The sequence below is a fragment of the Papio anubis genome, chromosome 5 (assembly GCF_008728515.1).
Source record: "Papio anubis isolate 15944 chromosome 5, Panubis1.0, whole genome shotgun sequence".
Taxonomy (NCBI): Eukaryota; Metazoa; Chordata; class Mammalia; order Primates; family Cercopithecidae; genus Papio; species Papio anubis.
The window spans coordinates 91,270,100-91,287,115 of record NC_044980.1 but is presented as its reverse complement, the minus strand read 5'-3'; the positions used below and the strand labels follow the sequence as shown (position 1 = coordinate 91,287,115).

Sequence of the window (17,016 nt, the reverse complement as noted above, 5' to 3'; positions counted from 1 at the left end):
TATGAGCCATGATATCAATTGGCTTCTTAGGGTTTATCACATGGGCTCAACATATATTTACAGTAGGAACAGATGTAGACACACAAGCATACTTCACTTCTGCTACCATAATTATTGTTATCCCTACTGGCATCAAGGTCTTTAGCTGATTAGCTACCCTGAAAGGCAGTAACATAAAATGATCTTCTGCAATATTCTGAGCCCTAGGATTCATTTTCCTTTTCACAATAGGAGGTTTAACCAGCATTGTATTAGCTAATTCATCATTAGATATTGTCTTACATGACACATACTATGTTGTAGCCCATTTCCAGTATGTTCTATCAATAGGAGTGGTATTCGCCATTATAGGAGGCTTTGTCCACTGATTCCCCTATTTTCAGTTTATACACTTAATCAGACCTATGCGAAATCCACTTCACCTTTATATTCGTAGGTGTTAATTATGGTTTTAGGTCTAACATTTAAGTCTCTAATCCATCTTGAATTAATTTTCGTATAAAGTGTAAGGAAGGGATCCAGTTTCAGCTTTCTACATATGGCTAGCCAGTTTTCCAAGCACCATTTATTAAAAAGGAAATCTTTTCCCCATTTCTTGTTTTTCTCAGGTTTGTCAAAGATCAGATGGCTGTAGATGTGTGGTATTATTTCTGAGGACTCTGTTCTGTTCCATTGGTCTATAACTCTGTTTTGGTACCAGTACCATGCTGTTTTGGTTACTGTAGCCTTGTAGTATAGTTTGAAGTCAAGTAGTGACTATTTTTTAAGAAAGTAACTACTAGGTAATGGTTACATATGCTACCTTCTGATTATAGTTTTACCCTTCCCTATGTAATAGGGGAAAGAAGGCTAGTCTGACCAGTGAGATTACAATGAACTAGGGTGGAAACAAAAAGAGAGTGTGTCTCATGTGATATGTGGGATATCAAAACCTGGGGAGCCAGGAAAGCTGAAACCAGCCAGAGCTGAAACTAGAGTCTGAGAAGTCAGAAGGGGGTATCTGGATGATTACCAAGCTTAAGACAGCAGAATCAGATATCAAAGCTGAGTTATGGAGCCAGGAAAGCAGAAACTACAAAGACTAGAACAAGCACAAGCAAGGTGAGAATAGAAGAGAGGTGTCTAGAACTTCCTCCCAGATCAGGATCTTTTAAAAAATATAACAGCCCAGGTGTAGCCACATTGGATCGGGCTCAGCAGAATAACAGATGCTGGTTCCATCATCTATAGGCTCTCTTCTCCAGTTGGAGTGTGCCAAGGCTTCTTGTGGATTGTTGAGAAGAAAGGCTTCTCATATTCTGGTGGATTTTTGGTGAAAATTCCTAATTTGGGAAGTGGGAAATGATTTCCCATAATCTGGGCTGCTTCCTGTGTGTGCAGCCTGTGTAGCTGCACAGGGCCCTGTGCTTAGAAGTGCCTCATGTTCTGTTTAATGCTCTGCTGTCACCACCTTGACATTCTTATAGTTTTTGAACCCCTACGTTGGGCCCCCACGTTGTTAGTTTACACTGGACCCATAAACGATGTAGCCAGTCCTGCAATAATTGCTTTTCTAGTCACATAGTTTGCATTTCTTTCTGACCATGGGGTTAGTTTGAATGGATGCTGTTTCTGCCACGTGTTTGGGTTAACTTTCTGCATCTGGCTGTAGATTTGTATCTAAACGTTAGCAGATAGAAGAATACAAAAGCTAAAGAATTCAAACAATGCTTTTAATAGTAGTTTTTAAACTGAGAGTCATAGTAATAGCCCAGGTGTCTGAATGGCACACAGAAGAAGGAGACTTCCTTGGTGAACAGTGTAGCAGTGGCTAGATCAGAAGGAGGCAAGTTGTGGGATAAGGGGCAGCATCTTGGTGAGTGGCCCACCACCACCCAGATGCCAGCAAATCATGGAGGAGAGGCAAATTCTCCACACAAATCCTATTGTATTAGTCTGTTCTCACGCTGCTAATAAACACATACCTGAGACTGGGTAATTTATAAAGAAAAAAAAAGAGGTTTAATGGACTACAGTTCCACATGACTGGGGAGGTCTCACAGTCATGCTGGAAGGTGAAAGGCATGTCTTACATGGCAGCAGGCGAGAGAGGTTGTGCAGGGAAACTCCCCTTTACAAAACCATTAGATCTCATGAGACTTATTCACTATCACAGGAACAGCATGGGAAAGACCTGCCCCCATGATTCAGTTACCTCCCATCAGGTCCCTTCCATGACAGGTGGGAATCATGGGAGCTACAATTCAAGATGAGATTTGGGTGGGGATACAGCTAAACCATATCACCTGGGAACAAGCAGTGACAGCAAGAAGTTTTGTTAGCCCTTGTGCTTTCACCTGTGTCCTTGGCCAGGATGGCAAGCAACCACAATATTCCATGGATGTTATATTGAGAAAATGGGGACTGTAGGGCAACCTCATCCACTCTGTTTTGTCTCTTGTAAAACTTTGCTTTTCCCTGATGGTTTATGCAGTCTGACCCATAAATAATTTGAGAGTAGAAGTATTTAAAAATCATTCCCATCTTACCCAACAGGGGACTCAGTGTGTCTGCCCTTGCCTCAGTACTCAAGGCTGCAGTGATAAGATTGTGCCACCATGAAAGACCATCTGAATTTCATGTCTTAAAGTTAGCTCTAACGACCAGAAACTCTTTCTTTCTCATAAGGCAGTTGTCCATGTCTGAGACCAACATCTTGAAGATGCAGGCCCAATGTTTACCTCCACCAGTGAGGAGATAGGATGGCCTCCACTCTGATGTTGGGGCAAACAGTTTCATCTTGTGTGTCCTGGATTGGATCAGAGTAGAATAAAATCAGGGTGAGGCAGACAGGGATTCTAATTACTCAAATATTTTGTCTTTGAGTAAATACATAATAAATCTCTTTCCTTTCAGAAGAACCTGTGAGCTGCATGATAAATTGAGTGCTTAAGGTGGTCACTTAATGCAAATCCAAGAACCACTGGACATCCTTGATTGTTTGGTGTTTTAACATTCAGAACTGTTAGTAACTTGTCCACAAGCATGTAAATCTCTACGCTAACACTGCAAGGCAGAAATTCAATTTTCATAGTCCTGAATATACATGTCTCAGTACCTAGCTTGAGTGAGTGAGTGGCCTGAACAAAGGATTTGAGGGAGGTGAAATCAATCCACTCTGTTAAAATGTCATTTAAGTTTTAGATGTGGCCATGGACCAGGAGGTAAGATAGTATTTCATTCAATTAAAGTTATCTGGAGGTTACATGAAAACTGTATGAAAATCTACTCAAACTACATGGGAAAAATCTGTAAGAGTGTCTTCTTTATTTTGATGGTTTTGCAAGTCTGAACTGTTTTATTCAATATAGTTGTTTCATGTGTCGCTAGGCTCTATAGGCTCAGGTGCTGGGACTTATGGGGACCATGGGGACTCTCCCTTGGTTATCTCATAGGGCTGTGGTTACTTTGCATAGATGAAGCTCTCTAGGTTTTGAAGAACTGAAGTGACAGAGTGCCTGAGACCCCTTCCTAGTTGTGTCTGCAGAGGGTAGAGCTATGTGTCTTCAGAGGTCCTTGAATCTGGCCAAAAAAAAAAAAAAAAAAAAGTCTGTATCACTATTAGGTCTATCATGTGATTACTCTCCAGATACAGGGGGAGTGGGAGTATGTGAACATATCCTCTGGGAGGCAGCACATCTGCCCTGCAATGGGCTGGTCAAAGAAGAGAAGAACTGGAGATGGCATTCCTCCAGAGTTGCAGGCAGTGTTGACAGCAATGCTCAAAGAATTTTAGCTTGTGGGCCCCTCAGGTGAGGATGATGTCATGGTTGTCCAGTATGGAGATATTGAGGACCAGGGAAAATGTGGAAAACTCTTGGTGGACAGGCATTATGGCTCCTTGAGTCCAGCCTCATGCGGGCACTTACATGGGGACAGGTCCTTCTGAAGGTAGGTGCTGTTGGCAGACACTTGAGCTTAATATGGTTGATTGTGGGAGGTTGTGGAGTCACCAGGGCCTTCTCCTTACCCTTGAAGACTAAGGAATAGAGTGCTGTGGGATTCAGGACAAGGCTCTGCCAGATTCTTTGTTGAGCATTAAATTACAGAAATCTTTTTTAGTTTATGTAGTGGTATTCATGCTGGGAATGTTCACTTGGAGTGCCTGCCCTGCCACAGAATAGGCACAGCAGCCCTCCCTGCCAGTGAGCCCCTCTTTGGGGTCAACTAGAAGAAGGGGTAGGCAGCTGGAGGCAGTGTACACATCAGTACTTTTAGCTTTTAGATTTTTTTTTGCCTAATGAGCCCTGAGTCTTTTCCTCAGTTAAGCCTCCCAAGCCAAGCCACTGAAACCCAATTATGAGCTGAAAATGCCCTCTGCCTACCAGCATCACTGCCCAGTAGTTAGTGGCATTCCTCCAATGAGCTATCATACACTTTCATTTCTGAGATTTTTACAAAGTCCCCTTGAAAGTTTCCTTTTTTGTAAGAAGGAGGTCTGCCAACTCTTCATCTCCCATGCACAAGTGGTTCTTTAAATGCTATAGTAAAATGTCTGCTAAATAAAACAAAGCCACAGTGGCTAGACATATGTTAAACCTTTGTCTCATAAATTAGTTTTGATTCTGAAACTATATGGAATATTTGTGGGAGAGGTATACATATTTTGTAAAATAAGTACTTTTGTCTTACAAGTAACTCTCTCTAACATGAGCTCTAAGAACCTTGTTTGAAATTTCATTTCATGGTCAATTCAGCATGTAATGAAAAGTTCAGGGAAGGATTGGAGTGCTTAACTTGGGCCATGGGAGACACAGATATGCTTCATATTTCTTAATTTATACGTCTTTGTAGAAATGGGTGAATAATCCCAATTTTCTGCAGGAATAGAGCCACCATATAATCTTCCAAAAAAAAAAAAAAAAAAAAAAAATTCCATGGGTTGCTATGGAAACAATGATGCCTGCAGTCCCTGGGCTCTGCCCACTGGGGATCCCAGGGAATAGTTGCTGCCAGGGTTTCTCCCCTTCTGTGTCCCTTGGTAGAGGATCTGTACCCCAGCTGATGCTCAGGCTGTGCTCCCAGCCCCACCTCCACTTGGAAGAGGGAGAGGTCTTCTTGAGGAGGAATGGCCTTTTAGTCTAGCTCTTCCATCATGTGGAAATGATGCCTCTCTCTGTATTTGGAGAACTGGGTTGGCTACATGTTTTTAAAAAAGCTTCAAGACATTTAACCTATCATGGAATACTTCTAAAAATGCTGACAGACTCATCACTATTTCTTTTATAACTATATTAGTTTCCTATTACTGCTGTAATGAGTTACTACAAATTACCTGGAGGCTTAAAACAACATAAATTTAGTCTCTTACAATTTTGGAGGCCAGAAGTTCAAAATCAGTCTCATTGGACCAAAGTCAGGGTGTTAGCAAGGCTGGTTCCTTCTAGAGGCTCTAGGGGAGAATCCATCTACTTGCCTTCTCTAGCAAGTAGAAATACTCTGGAGACCAGAGTATTTCCTGACTGTGACTCCTTTCCTTCATCTTCAAAGTCAGCAGTACATCATCTCCAAATCTCTTTCTCTCTGTCTCTCTGCTTGTGTCACCACCTGGTCATCTTTCTCACTCTGAGACACTTCTCTCTCTTCTTCTTCTTCTTTTTTTTTTTTTTTGAATTGGAGTCTCACTCTATCACCTAGGCTGGAGTGCAGTGGCACGATCTCAGCTCACTGCAACCTCCGCCTCCCAGGTTCAAGCTATTCTCCTGCCTCAGCGTCCCAAGTAGCTGGGACTACAGGTGCATACCACCATGCCCAGCTAATTTTTGTATTTTTAGTAGAAAGGGGATCTCATCATGTTGGTCAGTCTGGTCTCGAACTCCTGGCCTCATGATCTGCCCAACTTGGCCTCCCAAAGTGCTGGGATTACAGGAATAAGCCACCGCGCCCAGCCACACCTCTCTCTCTTATAAAGACCCTTATGATTACACTGGGCCTATTCGGATAATCTAGAATAATCTCCCCATCTGAAGACCCTTAATTTGATCATGTCTATAGCCTCTTTTACCATGTAAGGCCACCTATTAAATGTAGGTATTCCATATAAGGCCATAGATCCCAAGGATTACAATGTGACATCTCTGGGGTTGGGGGCGGGGGGCGGGTATTATTCAGCTTACAACAATAAAGAATGAGTGTAGAAATAAGAAGTTGGTGGCCTTATTTGCAGTATGTCTTTATGCAAAGCCTTTTACAAATCATTTCCAGGAAAGTCCTTAGTTCTGGCAGAGACCTTTTATATAAAAACCATTTCAGTATAAAATTGTCCTATTTTGTTACTGCCAAGTTAACAAGCACTTTAGCCACAGGCTGTTTTGCAAACGTGATTTTAAACAGCCAATTACTTTGGATATATTTATTATTTTGTGTTCAGTGTAATGGCAATGAATTAATATTCACATAGTTGTCACATGCCATTTCTAAAGAGTTCTCCTTGAGCCCAATACTCATTAGAATTTCCTAATAAACACTATAAAATGACTCTACCCTGAATATTGTTAAATTACAATGGAAAAAATCCCATACACAAAATCCATGTAACCAGGCATAGGAATTCTGAGCATCTCCTTCCTTCTCTTTCTTTCTCTTTGTGTGTCTCTCTGTTTCTCTCTCTCTCTCTCTCTCTCTCTCTCTCTCTCTCTCTCTCTCTCTCCATCTGTCTGTATTTGTCTCTCCCTCTTTCTCTATCTGTCCCTGTTTTTTGAGTCCTTACTCTGAGGGAAGCCAGTTACCATGTTGTGAGCAACTCTTATGGGGAGACTCATTTGAGGAAGAACTGGTGTTTTCAGTCTAGAGTCAACAATGACCTGAGCGTGAGGTTGGAAGCAATTTGAAAAAAAAAAAAATTCTGAAAACATTTATCCAAATTAAAGCTGCTGAGAAATATTAGTAATAAATAAGAGCTTCTCGGTCCCCAAGAAACTGAAGATTACAGAATGTCCTTTGTTAGTCTTAAGAATGAGGGGGAAAATGAAAATGCCCTTTCTCAGTACAAAGAATCAGTGAAGAGACTATTAAATTTGACATGAATTATGAAGTAGAAAAATCTGCTTGATTTATTAATTTTATGATATATGTAATCAATATCTAATTTGGCATAACACTGTAAATGTTTTTTTTATAAAGGTCTCTGAATTGACTTTGGAGATAACTGCATCCCTGGCCAGCACCTTGATTGCAGCCTCATGAGAGGTTTTGAGGTAGACCCAGCTAGCTAAGCTGCTCCCAGGTGCCTGACTCACAGAGCCTGTGAGATAACAAACCCTTGTTGTTTGCAGTCATGACATTTTGGGGTAATTTGTGATGCAGCAATAGATAACTAATACACCAGCCTTGAGCATCTTAAAGTCTCATAAAAAAATTAGTAACCTACTCAAGACTGTACTTTCAACCAAGTGTTGGATTTTGAGTACTTCGTGGAAGTTAGCAAAGGCAGAGGTGGAGGAAGGGGAGAGCTGAGCATAAGGCAAAACTCTGTTCACCCTAAAAGTTGGACTGTGTATATCTATGACACTGATTAAGTGAATATGCTGAGAATACATTTGTATGGGACACTTAAAAGCATCCTGGGAATAAACTTTTCCTAAAAAGATTTGTTACATTAGTCAAGTCCTAGTGTTACAGAAAGAGTGAACACAGCTTGATGCTTTACTTAAATGGACTGTTTATCCTGGACAAACAGGAATGTGGAGAAATCTGCTTTGAGAAAAATGAAGTTTTCTAGAAAAGACAAGCATTACCAAAATTTCTGGGAGATGATATACTGACCACAAAGAAGCTCTGCTTTGTGCTCTCAGCGTGTAACTTTCTTATGAGGAAGAGGGGCTTCCCTGGGTGATTGGAGCATTAAGAGTACCTTGGACTGCAGAGGGCATAAGTGTGAAATGGCACTACCTTCCCTGCCTATGGAGAGGGGCCTGGAAGGGGTTTCACAGACAGAAGCCATCTGGGCTACCACAGTGTGTCAGAGCCAAAGTAGGAAAGGAGGGACTGGCAGAGGCAATGTGAGAGCTCAGAAGTTTCTGTGTGTGGGCACCAAGGAAAAGGTAGCCTGCAAATTCCATAGTCATGAAATGGAGCCAAATTAGAGAAATAATATACTGCCATTATGATTTTTCTTAATCGTCAGGCTGGTGTGCTCTGTGAAACAGAAATTATATTCCTTGGGTTTCTCTGGGTAATGAGTAATTCTAGTATAGCATCTATTCATAGCATGGACTAATTGCTACCCAAAGATGAGAACTAACTGCCTTGTATTAAACAGATAATAGCATGAGCGTAGAGAAAATGTGTACTGCCAGAGATTATTTATATATCTCCAAGCCTGGGCATAGCAATAGAAAACTGGGTTAGAACTATTGTTGCAGCTAGTAGAAAAGGCTGTTTAGTTTCCAAGGGAAGAGTGATGGTCTTCCCTGGAGACTAGAGGGTCCCTGCCAGCATTAGTCAAAGAACGTTTTGACCCGAGCAGGAACTTTCCACCAGGGCATTATGTAAAAGGAAGTAGGGATGGAAAATAGAAAGAAAAGGTGTTGATTGAACCCTACAGGACCCATAGGGAATAACATCTGCTCTATCAGGGCAGAGAATGTCTTACAATTGTGGGGGAATGCTTGGTGATGGGTACATAGGTGTTTTAAACCAAGGAAAAAGCCCCATGACCATACGGATTCCTTTTTTAAAGATATATCAGACTGTAGGACATTTGTGCCTGCAATTGTGGAAAAAAAGCTTTTTTATTGACAGTAGTAGAAGTAGTAGGTGAGATGAGGTTCACTCTAAGCAAATGGTTGCTATAGTAAAATATTTTAATGGTGGCTAAGATAAAAGGAAAGAAAGTATGATTCCCACACTTAATACAAATTGATAGAGGAGGAGAAATAGAAAGTCATTTACAGCATAAAGATGGGCAAAACCCAAGATGGGGAAGCACTAATCATTGGAACAGCTACCAAGTTATCCAGCATTTCAAGGCACTATCCTAGAATTAACTTTGAGGTGACCCAAACTAGTGGCTGATCATTAAGTTCTTCCCTAATATTGTGTGTAATAAATATATAGAACTGTGAATTGGAACAATCAATCATTTCATTACAGTTTCATTAATACCATTTTTTCTTGTGGCACACAACCACAGCAAAAGCAAAATTTTAGTAATGTTAAAGTCCAGTTTTACTTGGTAAGCCATGTCAAGCCTAACTTTTCTGGTCTTTTAAACATGAGGCTTAATTAATGATGGTTTGATACCATGGCTCCCAAACTTTTTGTGCAGTCGGGTGGTGCTACCCAAAGTTTGGATCCAAGCTCCCTGCACATCAATCACCTCAGAAGTGTGTTGAGAAAAAAACCACACACATACATATGTATGTTTATGTGCGTGTTATATATATATACACACACACACTTGTGTGTTTTATATATATGTGTGTATATATGTATGTATATATATGTGTGTATATATGTATATATATGTGTGTGTATATATATGTGTATATACATATATATGGGGGGGAGAGAGAGAGAGAGAGAGAGATTTGGGAGTGGGGCCTGGGAATCTTAATTTCAACTATTATGCTTTCGTTCTTGAAGTAATAAGTACTGTAGGGACCGTACTTTGAGAAGCATAGTTCCAGGGAGATTTTGATTGATGAATTCTGAGGAAAGGCAGGGGAAGGAAGACAACCACCAAGAAGGAAAGTGCAGAGCAGGGAATGTAGTCAGAAACTCCATGAATTTGCCTTTCAAATTGATTCAAATTGATTTCAAATTTGATATTAACAATAGAGTTTTGTCTATTCCAGGTCCCATAATAAAGATCAGAAGTAAGTTGAGATTCAATCTGCCACTTGCTTGTGCCCTGAAGATCCAAAATTTAAATTTGACTCTGGGGACAAAGAGGGTACTGTTGATGGTATGACCTGGAAAATCAGCTACAGGCTGGACCTCAGTCCACTATTAGCCCCAAAGCTACAAAAGGGAGTTTTACAGAATGATGAGAAGTCTTGTTATGGGACATTATCAGTAATTATTAGTATGTTAATGATAATAGTGAATGTTCCTATCATTTATTTTTAAACACAGACTTGAACAGTCTTAGATAATTTTTATGATAACCATATGATATCAGATGAGGAAAATTAGACTTAGTAACTTACCAAATGTATTTTGCTGCTATGTGGATAAACTGGGCTTTTAATTTCAGCCTGTTTTTCTTCAAAACCTATGAAGTATATCACTAGTCTCTTTGCTTCCTTAAGTGATACTGTGAGGGAACGGATAAAGCTATTCTAAATTAACTTTTCACAAGAGATGTTAAATCAACGTTGTTACACTACTTCTGTCATTAGAGCTTCTGGAAAGTCTTTACACAGGTGGCTCTTGGCTATTTGTTATCTAGGTAACAGCATCCCTCAGAGTCAAGCCTAGGAAAAGATTCTGCTTATTCCAATAAAAAGATTGTGCATTTCTGGGACTAGAGACCTCTTAAGGATATTAGCAGGAGGAGTGTAGTTGGAGTCCCAATTGAACCTAACTTGAATGGACTTTAGGACTCGTAGAGACAGATTTTTATGAGAAAGCAAACCTCTTGGGAAATAACTATTACAAGGGAGAAAGAAATTTGGCACATAGCTATGCCATAATATGATAGGTACTGGAAGTGAAGAGCTGTTTTTAATATAGAATAATGCCTATCACTCAGCTCATCCTTCAGCCTAAAACAACTTAGGTCAAGTGCTAGGAAAACTGAGGTAACACATGAAAGGGCTCTTTTATCAAAAGGTCTGAAATCACTGGGAGCTCCATAACTATATAATGTACTGTGCCACATTGGCTGACTCTCTGGGATTCATTCTACCATACATTCACAGAGAACAGACAACAGAGTGTGCCTGCCACCCAATGGCATCAAACATATGGGAGGCCTCCCAAGGTTCGCAACTTTGGGCACCACATCATGTTTGGCACAGCAGAGAGGATTTGGCCCAGTGGGGCATGTGCATGGTGTGTATTCAGTCACAATGATCAGGATTTGTGCCAGGTATTGAAGAAAGGGGCCTTCATGGGATTTCATAAGCCTGAAGCCAAAAGAGAGAAAAAAAATGGCAATGATTGCGTGGTATCTGAGATAACTTTGTGCTTCAATCCATATGAGATACTTTTAGAAATAATAAAGGGAAACTTTGAGGGACTCCAGGTATTTCAAATAGTGGGTAGAAGCAGACCCTAAATAGGCCGTTTATTACAATTAATACTGTGGTATCTGGCCTCCCAAAGGCCTCCAAGCAGTCCTTGGCTTCTGATATTCATGTCCTTGGGTAGAGCCCATATACATTAATTAGTGCTGACCCATGCGACCGGTAGAATACTGTGGAAGTGATGGTGTATGATATCTGAGGTTAGGACATAAAAGGCATTGCAACTTCCACCTTGTTTTTTTGGATCGTGGGAGAAACTAAACTCCATGTCTTGAGGAAAACCAAGCAGCCCTATGGAAGGGCCCACAGGGAGGGTAACTGAGACCTCCCACCAAAAGCCCACACTTACCATCCACGTGAGTAAGCATACCTTTCACACATAGTCAGTCTTCAGATAACTATGTCCTGACCCACATCTGACTGCAGCCTCATGAGATATAGAGCCAGAATTGCTCAGATAACCCTCTTCCAAATTCCTAATACGAGAAATAAAGAGAAATACTAATAAGTGTGATTAATAGTTTTTTTTAAGAAAACCACTAAGTTATAGAAGAATACGCCATGCAGAAATATGAACCCCATTTTTACTCACAGGATAGAAAAACCTGAGGAGAGTTTGGGTAAGACTTGAATTGCTCCTTAAGTAAAGGGTGGGATTTGGCTGGGTGCTGAAACAATGAGAAGCCTTTCTTGAAAGAGGGATGAATATTACTTAAGGCAGAAAGACAGATACATCTATATTCAAAGGGACAGATTTGTTCAGGTTTGGGTCATAATCCTGAAAGACACAATCCTCAAGCTTTAAGATCCCAAAAGATCCGATTTCCTAAAGATCAATATCCCTAAAGTTTAAATTCCTAACGCCTAAAATCCTGAAAATCACAATCACAGGATAGTTGCATTGTTAGGCAGAACAATTACCTTGTTACTGTCTTTTTGCAGAAGAAAATGAATTTCAATTGAATCCCCAAGCCATAATGATGGATTTAGAACTAGGTGCAATCAAGGCTTTAAAAGTGAATTTCAAGGTGTTACCAATAAAGTTTGTTATTTTCCATTCAGCCAATGCATTTGGCAGAAAATTCAGAGGAGAGGATTGGCCACATGTTACAGCAACAATGAGAACTTCGGTTTAAAAATGCGTCATTGCCTGCGTTGGCATTTCCTTCAGCTGATGATATTCCAGGAGCTTCTAATGAATTGAAGCTGTCTGAAGAAGCTCGTGAAGTTGCTGACTGATGCACAAGTAATTATATGCATGGTAGGATAAGAAGACACTTAAGCAATGGTGTTGCAGTTTGATCACCATTATCGTTTCTGCCAAATTTGTGGTCTGTATATAAGTGCCTGTGGAATAGACTTCTGTGTATGCAAAACAACACAGAAGCATGGCACAGAAGATGGGAAAATATAATAGAAAATCTTCATGTCTGTGTATATCAAATCATGAAGCATTTCAAAAAGAGCAGCACCATATAGAAAGTGAAGGTGAACATATTGTTTGAGAAAAGCCACGTTGTAAAAGAAAACAAATCAGCTACTTATAGTGATGCTAGGGTACAAAATATTGTTAATGTCGTGAAAGTCAGCCAGCTCTTATGAACTATCTCTGTGCAATTGCCCATAATCTATCCTTGTAATACACATATTCAAATGCTAAATTTTCTTTTCAGTTTTCTGGAGTTTTTTTCTTTTTCTTTTTTCAGTTTTTCCCCAGTATTTTACATTCTCAGCAGTTTTTTCTTTTGCAATTCTCTATGATATGTATTCTATCTTTGCATCATTTCCAGTACTGGAAGTATAGATTGTGTAGAGACTTCTAGAAATTTCTAATTTGTTTTATGCATTTTTTGTAAATATGATTTATGAAAGTGCATTATCACAACATTGACTTTGAGTGTGAGCATTGGGGCATGTATGCAAAAACATTGGAATTTCCTCAGTAAATGAAGACAATTTTTGTACATCTGCATTTGTGAAAGATAGAGATCGTGGCTCTTTGGGTGATTGGTGCAGTTGTAACCCATCCTGGTTTTCGATCAGTCATGTCAAAAGACTTAGTTTGTTCCTCACAGTATTTAGGACGGCAGTCCCAAAACACACTATTATCAACCATAGTGATACGTATTCATACATTTAGCTTTTTGACCTATTTTTTGTGAATGTAGTTCATCTGCCCATGACTGTTGTATCAGTGTGACTATCAGTATACCTGAATGTTCATACTTTAAATCTGTGTTATTATTGCCTACATTATTGGGTAAAGTGGCTTATGAGTGTTCTGCTGTGTTTTTGTAAGTTTCTCAAATAAATCTCCTTTCAAAAAATGTAAATGTCTTTTAAATAATTTTTAAATTACTTTCTGCAGAGTTATGGTGTCAGGGATTTTGATCTTTTGTGAGTTCAACATTTGGATTTATGGTGTTTGTGGGTGTGTCTTTCGGGATTATCATTGGCTTCCATTTGTCCACAGTGTTGAACATATAGTGAAGTAAGGAGTTAGGTGAGATAGACTGGCTAGATCCAGGTTAGGGAAACCTTTATTTCTAATTTTAGGGCCTTGGATATAAACTAGAAGGCACTGGCTATAGAGGTAGGAGGATAATGAAATATGTATTGGTTTTCCAGAATACTGTCTCATCTGGTGATTAGGCGTTGAATGAAGTAGAAGTAAGAAGACACTGGAATGAAGAAATTGTTTGAATAATTTGATAATTGCAGATGGTAAATATGAATGAACTAAAAAAATACATTAGAGAAACTGGACTTTACATATTTTCAAATATAACCTTACTTAGAAGACTAGGTAATATTAAATATTTCTCATAAGTCTTTGAGAAGATTTTTATTCATCCATTAAAAATATTTTTTAATAAGTTGGACATATATTATTAATAAATTTAATTCAACAAATATTACTATTAATCTTTCTTTACACAATGTCAGCAACATGGGGGCAATTATTAATTTAAATAGTTTAAATAATTTATTATCCTCTGAATTTATAGATAAAAATTTTAAGAAAATGAAGAAAAGTATTTCTCCTTTATAGTTTCTTTCAATGATTTTGTTGTTTGTTAATTTCTACTTTGGAACTACAAGCAGATGTCACTTTTCTCTGTCAAGATAGATACTGACCTGGCCAGATAATCCCATTTGCTGGGACTGGGAAAGGAGAGACTAATTATTACTTTTATCTTTATTCAGCTGCATCTCATAGTCTTCATTTTTTTTTTTTTTTTCTATCCTGTACTTCATTGTTTTTCTCAAGAACTCTCATCTCTGTGGAGGAAAAAAAAAATCAATATTTCTGCCCATACCTAACAGTTGCCTGGGTCTACAGCTCTGAATCAAAACTAACATACCACACATCCAAAAGATGAAGTACTTAACACATCACCTTTACAGGCAAAGTATTCATGTCTATAACCCCAAATCTAATCATTTAGCTGAGGTGCTAAGTGGCAGTTTTTAGAAATCTGTAAGGAATTTCTAGAGAAAAGGATATATTTAAGAATAGCTCACTTCTAATTTATATCATCATTCTAATGTTCATGACATTTAAAAAAATTGAAGGCTGTGATTATTATTGGTTGTGAAATTAACTTAATGTTAGGAAAGCATTTTTAAAATATGAAATAAAATAGTATTTAACAGAAAATGTCAAAATTAGTGGTGCATAGCAAGGATAGGTACTATGTAATAAAGCTTTTGATTCATGTTTTATATATGTTTGTTTTTGTGTGGGTCACGCTGTAATATTACCTCTTATCATGGGTCATAGTTACCATTTTTGAAAGCTTACTGATACTTTGGAATACAAATCCTAAAGTATAAAACGATTTTCCACCAAGAAGCAGTTTCTCTGCTCCTTCTGGGATCTCCATCTGGTTCCGCCCACCTGTCTGCCTCCACTCCTGCTTCCACCTTGTCCATCAGGGTAACCCAGAAGTCCTACAAGGTGTCCACCTCTGGCCCCCGGGACTTCAGTAGCTGCTCCTACAGGAGTGGGCCCAGTGCCCGCACCAGTTCCTCGAGCTTCTCCCGAGAGGGCAGCAACAGCAGCTTCTTGGGTGGCCTGGGTGGACGTTATGGTGGGGCTAGCGGCATGGGAGGCATCACTGCCATCATGGTCAACCAGAGCCTGCTGAGCCCCCTTAACCTGGAGGTGGACCCCAGCATCCAGGCTGTGTGCACCCAGGAGAAGGAACAGATCAAGACCCTCAACAGCAAGTTTGCCTCCTTCATAGACAAGGTATGGTTCCTGGAGCAGTGGAACAAGTTGCTGGAAACCAAGTGGAGCCTCCTGCAGCGGCAGAAGATGGCTCAGAGGAACATGGAGAACATGTTCAAGAGCTACATCAACAACCTTAGGCGGCAGTTGAAGACTCTGGGCCACAGACGCTGAAGCTGGAGGCGAAGCTTGGCAACATGCAGGGGCTGGTGGAGAACTTCAAGAACAAGTACCAGGATGAGTTCAATAAGCGTACAGAGATGGAGAATGAATTTGTCCTCATCAAGAAGGAAGTGGATGAAGCTTACATGCACAAGGTAGAGCTGGAGTCTCGCCTGCAAGGGCTGACCGACGAGATAACTTCCTCAGGCAGCTGTATGAAGAGGCGATCCAGGATCTGCAGTCCCAGATCTTGGACACCTCTGTGGTGCTATCCATGGACAACAGTCGCTCCCTGGACGTGGACGGCATCATTGCTGAGGTCAAGGCAATTACGAGGAGATTGCCAACCGCAGCCAGGCTGAGGCTGACAGCATGTACCAGATCAAGTATGAGTAGCTGCAGACGCTGGCTGGGAAGCACGCGGATGACCTGCAGAGCACAAAGACTCAGATCTCTGAGATGAACTGGAACATCAGCCAGCTCCAGGTTGAGACGGAGGGCCTCAAAGGCCAGAGGTTTCCCTGGAGGCCGCCATTGCAGATGCTGAGCAGCGTGGAGAGCTTTCCATTAAGGATGCCAAATTCAAGCTGTCCGAGCTGAAGGTTGCCCTGCAGCGGGCCAAGCAGGACATAGCGTGGCAGCTGCGTGAGTACCAGAAGCTGATGAAGGTCAAGCTGGCCCTTGATGAAGGTCAAGCTGGTGGACATCGAGATTGCCACCTACAGGAAGCTGCTGGAGGGCGAAGAGAGCTGGTTGGAGTCTGGGATGCAGAACATGAGTATTCATCCATAGCAAGACCACCAGCGGCAAGTGGTCTGAGCTCGGTCTATGGGGTCCCTCACAAGCCCGGGCCCCAGCTACGGCCTGCGCTCCCGCTTTGGCTCTGGTGCCGACTCCAGCTCCTTCAGCTGCACCAGCTCCACCAGGGCCGTGGTTGTGAAGAAGATTCAGACCCGCGATGGGAAGCTGGTGTCCGAGTCCTCTGACGTCCTGACGTCCTGCCCAAGTGACAGGTGCGGCAGCCCCTCCCAGCCTACCCCTCCTAAGGCTACCCCAGAGCCTGGGAGGGAGGCCACTTGCGGAGTAGCACTGGGAATGAGAGACGCACCTGAGGCTCAGCCCTAACCCTCAGCTCACCTGCCAGGGAGTTTACTGCCTGGGCCCCTTGCCCATTTCTCCAGCTACAAAACAATTTAGTTGCTTTTTTTTTTTTTTTTTTTTTTTGTCCAAAATAAAACCTCAGGTAGCTTTGCCAGAAAAAAGAAAAAAAAAAAAAAAAAAAAAAAAAAAAAAGATTTTCCAGTTTAGTAATTTTCTGAATAATTTTTATCTCAAATTAGTAATAGTTGATAATAGAAAATGGAAACAGATTATATAAGCAGCTACAAG

General features: G+C 40.6%; 1 pseudogene; it reads left to right on the top strand.

Moving 5' to 3' along the window:
* Positions 1-15,042: 15,042 nt before the first annotated feature.
* On the top strand, positions 15,043-16,784 carry LOC101018207 (annotated as a pseudogene).
* The last annotated feature ends 232 nt before the right edge of the window (positions 16,785-17,016 follow it).